Raw genomic sequence first — 10,000 nt, forward strand, 5'->3', positions numbered from 1 at the left:
TGATATCCCTTGGTAGAAATAATCGTAAAGCTCTGTATACTGATGTAAAAGAATATATAATAATAAATAAAATAAAATAAAATAGTATAATAAAAATAGATATGGAAGTTTTAACATGTTACGAACATTTTCAGGTTGTTAATCTAGGCAGCAATGAGAGCAGCACGTTCGTCTTAGGAGTGCGAGGTGGATATACCCTGGAGGTTTGCCTTGCCCGTTGGTGGTCAAGCTTAGTGGATGGTCAGGTAGAAATTGACGTTGAATTTCACAGTCTGCGGCCATCGCATGAGGGGGTAATGTGATTTTACCACATTCAATAAGGTTTTAGTCTAATTTACTTGATTTTGTTAGGGTTATTCTTAATTTTACACTGATCTAGTTGAAACAAATATCTATATAAGTTTTTTGTATTGCATATTTTCATATTTAAGAAATTCAACAGATGATGAACCTTGCATTAAGCTCATCCACATTATGTTTGCCATGATTCATGACTACACATTTTCACATTTTTTTTCCCTTTCAGGTAACATTATTCTGCAGTGATGGAGTTTCAGCGTGTGGATGTGAGAGCAGGCTGAGGCCAGAAGAGGTCTCTCCACAGGCTTATCTCAAACATCACACTCAGGTAATGGCCTCGATAAGAAGGGTGGGAGGGTCGCTTGATGATGTGACTTTTCATCGTCAATTTGTTGGTTTTGTTGGTGGTATTTACTGATTTTTTGTTTTTGTTTTTTGTTTTTATGCTAAGCTTAACCATGGTTCTCCAAAGAATGGCCAAATGTAAAATTCATTTTGTTATTATAACTTGAGGAATTTGTAACTGTATTTTCACATATTTCATTAAACATAGAGAAGATTCAAACTTTGATTAAAGTAGAACATATTATAGCTCATTTGTCAGATATTGTAACACCAAAAATCTCTACTATATATAGAATTACAAGTAAAACCCAATTTGTGAACTGGATTCAAAATTCAAGAAAAATATGTATCAGTATATATTTTTTTGTCATATAGCTTATTAATGAAAATCGAAGTCATAAATATTTTGGAATATTTTGATGTTATCCGAAGAATTATTATTTTCCAGATCTGATTATACTATTTTATATATCGTACAATGTATCTGTATGTGAAAGTAAATTGATATATCCCTGATATAGGTGCTGACACCCACAGAAAGTAAAGTGGAAGTTCTGGTGGTCTACGTGACACAATCCCAGGTGGTCGTCCTGTCTACCAGCTAATTTTATCTTATAATCTCTCGGTTTCTAAACAGCAGAGGTAGGGCTTCATCTGGTGCATGTTTGTCATAAGTATTATTTATTTATTTATTATTATTATTATTATTATTATTTTTATGTGCTAAAACAAACATATAGTTTCATTGCATGCTGCAAATATGCCTTGGGGTTGGCTAGAAGTGAAAAATAATGAGAGATTTAGGAAATTGAATTCTCTCTTCGTCCAAGAGGTCTGATGTATAGATTATAGCATCAGGTGCTATGCTGTTGGATAAAAGAATTTTGAGCCACTTTTAAGGGCTTTTTAGACTCAGACCGCGCAACAAGAGCCAAACAAACAAACAACTGTTTAGCACAGATAACTTGAGCAGCTCAACTGCACATGCCATAAAGAAAGCACCCCAATAGGAGTGACAGCTTTCCCATAGCATGATAACAGTATCTGGTGTGAGTGGGTTGAAACTGTATAAAGATTATAGTGTCACCAGTACTTTCCTTGTTTTTTTAAGGGGGTATTAAAAATATATTTATATATTTGATAGTATTACAATTTCATATATAAAAGTTAGGATGAGTTTGATATATATTTGGTTGATTACATTCAGTTCATTTAATATCTTTGCACAAATAATGTTTTTGAAGTGAAATGTAACACTTAAGTAGAGATGGCAAATTACACCTTTTAATAGAATTTGAATGTTTTTCAGGTTACTCCAAATGTGCTTTGCTAAGTGATGTATTGTATGAGTCTGCATTTGAGTCACAGCTATGGATGCTGTTTGACCACAACAAGCAACTCCTCGGCTCTGGTGATGCTTACTGTACCAAGTATAGCCTCAAGCTTGAGAAAGGAGAATATACAATCAGGCTTCATGTGAGGCATGAGCGACCTGACTTGCTGAGAAGCTCAGTGATTTACCCTTGACTGTGCTTACTAAATTATCACAAGAGGTAAGTTTATTTCTGTTTTCCAGGACTGTATAAAGATGATAGAGATAATGAATAGAGGAAAAAATTCTTGCTTCTCAATAAAGCTATGATTTAACTTATCTGATCCTGTTCTTGGACCAGATTTCAGCTAAGGGTTAACACCCTTTAAATCAGGTCAAGGCATACATACCAGCTGGGGAAGAAAGGATGCCAGATGTGGTGTGTTCTATGCCTAGATCCTCTCTCTCTCTCTCTCTCTCTCTCTCTCTCTCTCTCTCTCTCTCTCTCTCCTCCCCCTCCCTCTCTGTGTAGGGGGGGTGAGAGAGACAGACAGAGACAGAGAGAGAAAATGATCTGTAGTCTTTGATAATCTTAGAAAATTGTTAGACATTATGATGCAAGGAAGCCAGAGGTGGTTCAGGCCCAGGCCTGGGTCTGAATAGTAGAACCTGGTTTTGGCCCATTGATACCACCAGAATAGCATGTTTCCCCATTTCCTTGATTTTTGGGAAGATTTTTATTTTAGTATTGATAATGGATTTATAGTAATCCTGATATCAATAATGATAATAAGAGTGATTATAGTAATGGCATTAGAAAAAAAATAAATTTTCAAAATTCAAGGAATGGAGAGATGATGGGAGGTCATATAAGCCTACTAATTGACTCTGGTGACTAACGAATTATCACTATGTTAATTTACAAAGAAAAACTACAATGGAAAGTGCAATTACGTGACACCAGTTGGGTTAAGGAAATGTAACATTTGAATACACATCAACCAATAGCTATTATATCATCTATGACATAAGTGCAGAGAGTGCAAGCATTTTTTTTCTTTTTCTCTTTCTTGGAATAGTAGGTGGCAGTAGTTATTGATGCTTGTTGGAGGACATTTGTTGCATAATAATCTAGAGTGAAAATAATTCTACTTCATTTTATCAGTACAAGTACTGGGGATTTCATGATATTTGCAAATGAGGGTGATATTGTTTCCTAAATAGTAAGGGTTCCTAGATGTATATAGCCTCTGAGGTAGGTTAAGGGGTTAGAAGTGGGTGTTCCTTGTTGAGGATAGTATGTAATTATAACTGATAGTGTGGGTGGCAAGGGTAGTGATGACACTGTTATGGTATGGTTGGTAGTACCCTTGGTGGTAGGGGTGTTGATACAGGTGGTTGGAAGGTGGCAGGTTGGGTGGTGTGGCTGGTCCAGTCTGTGTTGTTGAGGGAAAACAGTGACCAGGTAGTATGGCACAAAATACTTGGAAAATTTGCTAGGAGAGCTATGTTAAGTGATGCAATTTATGAAACATGCTATAGGATGCAGGTGTATTTTTTTTATTATATTTTTTACTTGTAACCCAAGCAGGAAATGGTCCATAAATACTTCATGATGATGATGTTTGCTCCTCCTCTTCCCCTCCATCTCTTCCTCCTCCTTCTCTTCCATCTCTGCTTCTTCTTCTCCTTTTCATCTAAAATATGATAAAAGTAAACAAAAAATAGAAGTAACTTTTTGGGGGGTTTGCATATGAAAAAAGCTATGCTTTTTATATGTAACACTTGTAGAAAACTTATTATTTGTTATAGAAAGTTGAATTTGCATTATTTTTTAATAGGAAGGATTGATTACTAAGCTTACCATTGGGACAGTGAAAAGTAAAAACATTGCCTTCATTAACATCATGGACTTCGTAGTTCAATTCCTTCTAAACTCTGATCCTTTGCAGGACCCTGAGTTTTACTCTTGTTTTATATATATATAATATATATATATATATATATATATTATATAAAATATAATATATTAATATATATATATTTTATTTTATATATATATATTTATAAATCGATATATTTAATAATATAATATAAAATATATATATATATTATTATATATTATATATATATTGTATTTTAATATATGTATATATATATATATATATGTATATATATATATATATATTTATATATATATATATATGTATATTAGATATATATATTTTTATATATTATATATTTTATATTATAAAATATATATTATATATTATATATATTTTTACATTTTATATATTTTTATATATATATATTTATATATATATTATATATATTACATATATAAAATATATATAATATATATATATCCCTCATCATCATTTAAGGGAGGTTTCATTCTGAGCCGCCGTGGTCACAACATGATACTCAATTTCGTTTTTACGTTTTGATGCTCTTTTGGGGTGAGTACTGGTAGGGTCCCCTTTCCCTTTCCACGAGAGTGCCGGTGTTAAACCTTTTTAGGTAAAATTTTCTCTTATTTTATCCGGCTTGGGACAGCCCTGACTTGGGCTGCTTTGGCCACCATGGCTAGGTAGGCATTCGAGTGAAGTTCCTTGCCTAAGGAACAACGCCCGGCCGGTGACTTCGAACTCTTGACTCAGATTGCCGTCGTGACAGTCTTGAGTCCGACGCTCTAACCATTGGGCCACCGCGGCCTTGACGATCATGGGCTTCCATGATTTTTTCTTGGCAATTTAGAGCGGTGGTTTGCCATTGCCTTCCGCCCGGTGTTTTTTTTTATCGAGTCACCATCTCTTTTTTACCCGGCACTGAATTGGGCTGACTTGGTCCCCCAGTGGCTTAGGTAGGCAATCGAGGTGAAGTTCCTTGCATAAGGGAAACAACGCGGCGGTCGGTGACTAGAACCCTCGACTCAGATTGCCGTCGTGACAGTCTTGAGTCCGACGCTCTAACCATTCGCCACCGCGGCCCATATATATATATACTATATATATATTTTATATATATATATATAATATATATATATACATATATTATATACTATATATATATATATATATATATATATATAATATATATATATTTTATATATATATATGTATATATATATATTATATATATATATATGTTATTTTATATATGTATATATATATATGTATATATATATATATATGTATATATATATATATATATATATATATATATATATATATATATATTATTTTATTATATATATATATATATATATATATATATGTATATAATTTTTCTTTTCTTTTCTTTTCTGTTCTTCTCTTTTCCTCCCTTTTCTTATTCTTTTTTTTTTTCTTCTTATTCCTCCTCCTCTTCTTCTTCTTTTTTTCTTCTTCTTCTTCTTCTTCATCCTTCTTCCTCCTCTAAATAATTGCAGACTTTCAATATTTATTTAATGAACTTAAAAATACAATGACTACATCTTTGCTGTTTGTTTTCACAGGGAAAACTTGATGTGTATACATCATTCAATGCTGCATTTTACATGTGGAAAGAAGGCTCAGTCTCTTTCCTTGGGTACTGGTGCTGTCCAGCCCTCTCTACCTCACTCCCCCCCGCCTCACAGACAAGTAAGTTTATTTGGATTATAATATATTATCAACCAGAATGCACAAGGAGTCAGCTGCTCAAAAAAAGAAAGTTTAAAGAAAATTTACCCCCACTAAATGCTCTTGACTGTGGCTTAAATAAAACTTCAGGTAATAATGCTATAAAAAAGGCTTTAAACCTACTTTTGAGGGGTAATTCTCCTAAATAAGTAGCCAGGGCCAAACAAGCACCAAGCAGCAAACAGCTATTTATAGATACAACTCCGAGCAAGCTCAGCCACATGTGCACCCAATAGTACCTCATTCTGGCCTGCGGGGTGGACAACCACGATGGCACAAATCATGAAAGGCCTTTATCTTTTTAATGATCAAATGAATGAAGCAAGTAGGCCTCAGCTGAGGTGGTCCCCCTGCTCATAATATCTTTTCCTATAGAGGGACAGGGCAGACCCTTCCCCCAAATGTTAAATAACCTAACAGGGGCACAATATTCACTAATGAAATAGATGGATTTTTTGACCAGTGATGATCCTGAATTGATTATCTGATCATTTATGACATTTTCTGTAATTCTATTATATTTTGATAATCTGCATGAGTTAAAAGCAGTTTTTCTACAGTAAATGCTGCGTATTTCTTTGTCACTAATTTCCATTGGGAATGTAAAAAAAAATATGTATTGGTACATACTTCATGTTTCAGTAGGAGAAGATGGTTCAATGTGTGTGAAAGTTTAAAAATAATAATCAGATAGTAAATTCAGGCTCCCATTGATTTAAATCTGCTGAAGCATTATAAGTGGAAAGTAGGCCTTGATTTTGGCTACATAGCATTTGGGGAGGATTTTAGTCCTCAACTCTGTGAGGCAAGATATTAGCAGGCTACCAGGTGGATAACTTTTGCTGTAAGTGTGTCCTTTTATACTTTGATACAATCCCTGATAAACACATTTTCATATGATTGCATCTTTGTTCATTTCCATTCAGTCTAGTAATTGAAGGAATAAAAGTGCTCTCCAGGTGCAACATTGGCTTTCCTCCTCTGTCTCATTGGCAGATTGCTCCCCAAACCCTTTCTTGACAGTATATCTTCCTATCCATATACTCCTTAGTCAAGATAGCACTGTCAACCCTTTACTTGTGTAATGATTCATAAACAAAAGGCTTTCATTTGTTGAAATGTTATTCTTATTTGGGGATCTTGTTTTTCTGAAGCAGCTTCTGTTACTTCCAGAGAGCAAAAATTTGACAAGCAAGTCACCTAAATAATAACTGTCGACAAAATTTTCAGAAAGTATCCCATATTAAATGGCATTGTTTTTCCAACAGGACACTGAAGGGGCTCGACTAACCCCAGGTCAGGCCCCGTTTTGGTACACTTCATTTGCAAAGGATGAAAGTTTTGGAAAGCTGTAAGTAACCACAAGTTTTGGGCCCATACGTACTATGCCGGTAAGAGCACAAGCTTGCCCTCTCTCCAATGCTTTTTCCTTGTCCACCCCCTCCCCTCCCCCTCCCACTTCAGATTTCTGTGAATGTATTGTCAAAATGATAAGTAAGTGCTCATTTGGGAGGATTTTTGAAAAGATACACAGTAAGGTACTCTTTTAAAATCTAAGCATGTTTCAGTGTATACTTTATACTGGTTACAAGAAGTCATGTGAAATTGTTGGTTCATATACTGAGGTGTATTAAATTTAAATAAAGTTAAATGTCTTGGTGTTGAATGTTCCTAGTAAATTAACAATATTATAAAAGGAAGGCAGAGGTAACAGGAAACTGAATCAGGTAAAGATTATTTTCATTTAATCTTCTTCCAGAAATTTGAAGAACAAGATTATTGATCAATTAAGATTACTAATGCTTTTTACTAAGCATAGCCTTTCTAAACTGATTTGATAAAAGTAACATGAAAAGCTTTCATTTATCTCTCTCTCACACACACACACACCACACACACAACACACACACACACACACACACACACACACACACACAACACACACACACACAAAACACCACACACACACACACCCCACACACACACACACACACACTCTCTCCTCGCAATTCTCTCTCCTCTCTTCTCTCTCTCAATCTCTCTCTCCTCTCTCTCTCTCTCTCTCTCTCTCTCTCTCTCCTCTCATTTCTTGTCTCCCCCTCCCTCCCTTCTACATTTTCACATTTTCATTTTTCCTTGTCTTCAAAGTAATCTTAACAGATGTCATTTTTCATTTGATTTTTTGATGTTTTTGGTTTTCTTACAGATCTTTTTTATGTTTTTTTCAAAAAAAAAAAATTTTTCTTGGGGGGGAAAATATTATTGTCTTCGTTATCTCATTTTCTGTTATTGTCACACCTACCAGGGGTTTTAATAATTATATTTATATTTTAATTCCCTTTCTGGTACAAGTTTGTCTTTGTTAAACCCAGCTGTTTGCCCTATCTCTGTCCTGATGTATGTCCCTGGATCTCCTGTATATCTCTACCTTATCTAGTTCATTTCTTTTGAGATGGTTAAACAGTTAAGGTGGTTTACTCTAGGACCAGTATCCACTGAGAGTGGTTGTAACGGAGTTTGCCGTGCAGAAGCGCAGCTCCACCAGCACTGCAAAAAGCCCAGAGGAGAAGAAGGAAAACCCAAAACTCACACTGAATACCTAGAAGCATTGAGGGATCTACAAACTGCATGGATTGCTAAGCTGGGTAGGCATTCTTAAGATGAAAATTGATTTTTTGGGGTTTCCTGCACAGTTGGCATATTACCAGAATTTATTTGGAACCTAAATATGCAAATAATGTTTCTTAAAATGTCTCAGACTGTGAAAGCGGGGAGCAATTACACAAGGAGCTGATGGCTGCACACCCAGAGCATCTTGCAGCACAACTTGCACGCCTTCAGGCTCTTGATGCAGGTGGAGCCCCAGAACCCCCAAGCTGTCATAGCTCGGGCCAAGCGGTTGTTGCATCAGTGGATGTAGCACCACTTCTAGCCTTTTATGGCACAAAACAGACACTCGATCTGATGCTGCCAAAAATTAAAGACACAGGTTTTTGTTGATCATTTTTTATGCTCTTTGTCTTGATTCTCTCTCTCTCTCTCTTCTCTCTCCCCATCTCTCTCTCCTCTTCTCTCTCTCTCTCTCTCTCTCTCTCTCTCCTCCTCTCTCTCTCCTCTCTCTCTCCTCCCCTCTCCTCTCTCCCCTCTCTCTCTCTCTCTCTCTCTCTCTCTCTCTCTCAAAAATTTCTTTCTGAATGATTGTAGTTTTAATCAGCTGATAATAATTATGTAGAGTTTACAAGGAAATTTATTTCTGAGTTCAAATATCCTGAAATTAATTGGTGTCAAGGAATTTTTTCTTGTCTGTTGGATAGAGAATGTATGGAATGTTGAATATGTATGTTTTTAATTTCTTCAATTTTTGTTGTATTTTTAGTGATGCCATAAAAAACATACACGTTTGCATTTTCAGATGGAAAAGCAACGCAACACCTTGCTGGAGGCTCATTGCCGCCATGGATCAGTCTGAGTGCTGATCTGATACCACTCCAGCATCCCGAGAGACCACAGGAGTCAATAGAACACTTGATGCAATTACTGTAGAAATCATAAAATTTGTGAGCCTTCAGATTAAAAAGGTATCTTGAGTCAAAATGTTTTAAATATGAATGTTAGCTAAATGTTGATAAAGTATAGAGAAGGAACCAGTGAGGAGTATCCTTCTCCTCTTCCTTTTCCTGTTCCTCCACTCCATACCCCCTCTCCTTTCCACCTTTACTACCCCTACTTCCTCTTCCTTGTTCTCAACCTCCTCCTTGCCCCCCCCCCCCCCACCACCACCACCACATCATGCACATGGCCTACAGCAGCCTAAAGCCTTGATTTTTTTGGGGATGTGATTGCCTTGAAAGGGAATGGGTTAAAACATGCCACTGGGAAAATGTAGTAGTAATATAATATATATATATATATTATTATATATATTATATATATATATATATATATATATATATATATATATATTTTTTTTTTTTTTTTTTTTTTTTTTTTTTTTTTTTTTTTGTTTTTTTTTTTTTTTTTTTTTTTTTTTTGAGGAGTGGGTTAAAATATCCTATCCCTTCGATTTTCGGGAAAAATATATTTTTTTTACTAAGCACATTATTGCCTTATAATTTTTTTTTGTCATTACAAATTTTTTAAAGAAAAAATATTTAAAAAATCAGGGAAAACAATAAAGAGGTCAATAAGATACAAATCATTGGCCTTGGCAACTAAGTACTTGGGGACCCATCGTCGTAAAGACAAAATAAACTAAACTCACTGAGCTGGTATTGTACATCATCCCAACCCCGCAGCTTTGGGGTTTAAATCTTCCTCCTCCTCTTTCTCTTTTTCTTCCCTCCTGCCCCCTTATTTCTCCCCTCCACCTCAGCCACCACAG

General features: G+C 35.2%; 1 pseudogene; it reads left to right on the top strand.

Annotated features, from left to right (window-relative positions):
- The window catches only part of LOC119570110, a 29,074-nt pseudogene extending 19,912 nt beyond the window's left edge, over nucleotides 1-9,162 (top strand).
- The last annotated feature ends 838 nt before the right edge of the window (nucleotides 9,163-10,000 follow it).

Source organism: Penaeus monodon, unplaced genomic scaffold (assembly GCF_015228065.2).
Source record: "Penaeus monodon isolate SGIC_2016 unplaced genomic scaffold, NSTDA_Pmon_1 PmonScaffold_2199, whole genome shotgun sequence".
NCBI lineage: Eukaryota > Metazoa > Arthropoda > Malacostraca > Decapoda > Penaeidae > Penaeus > Penaeus monodon.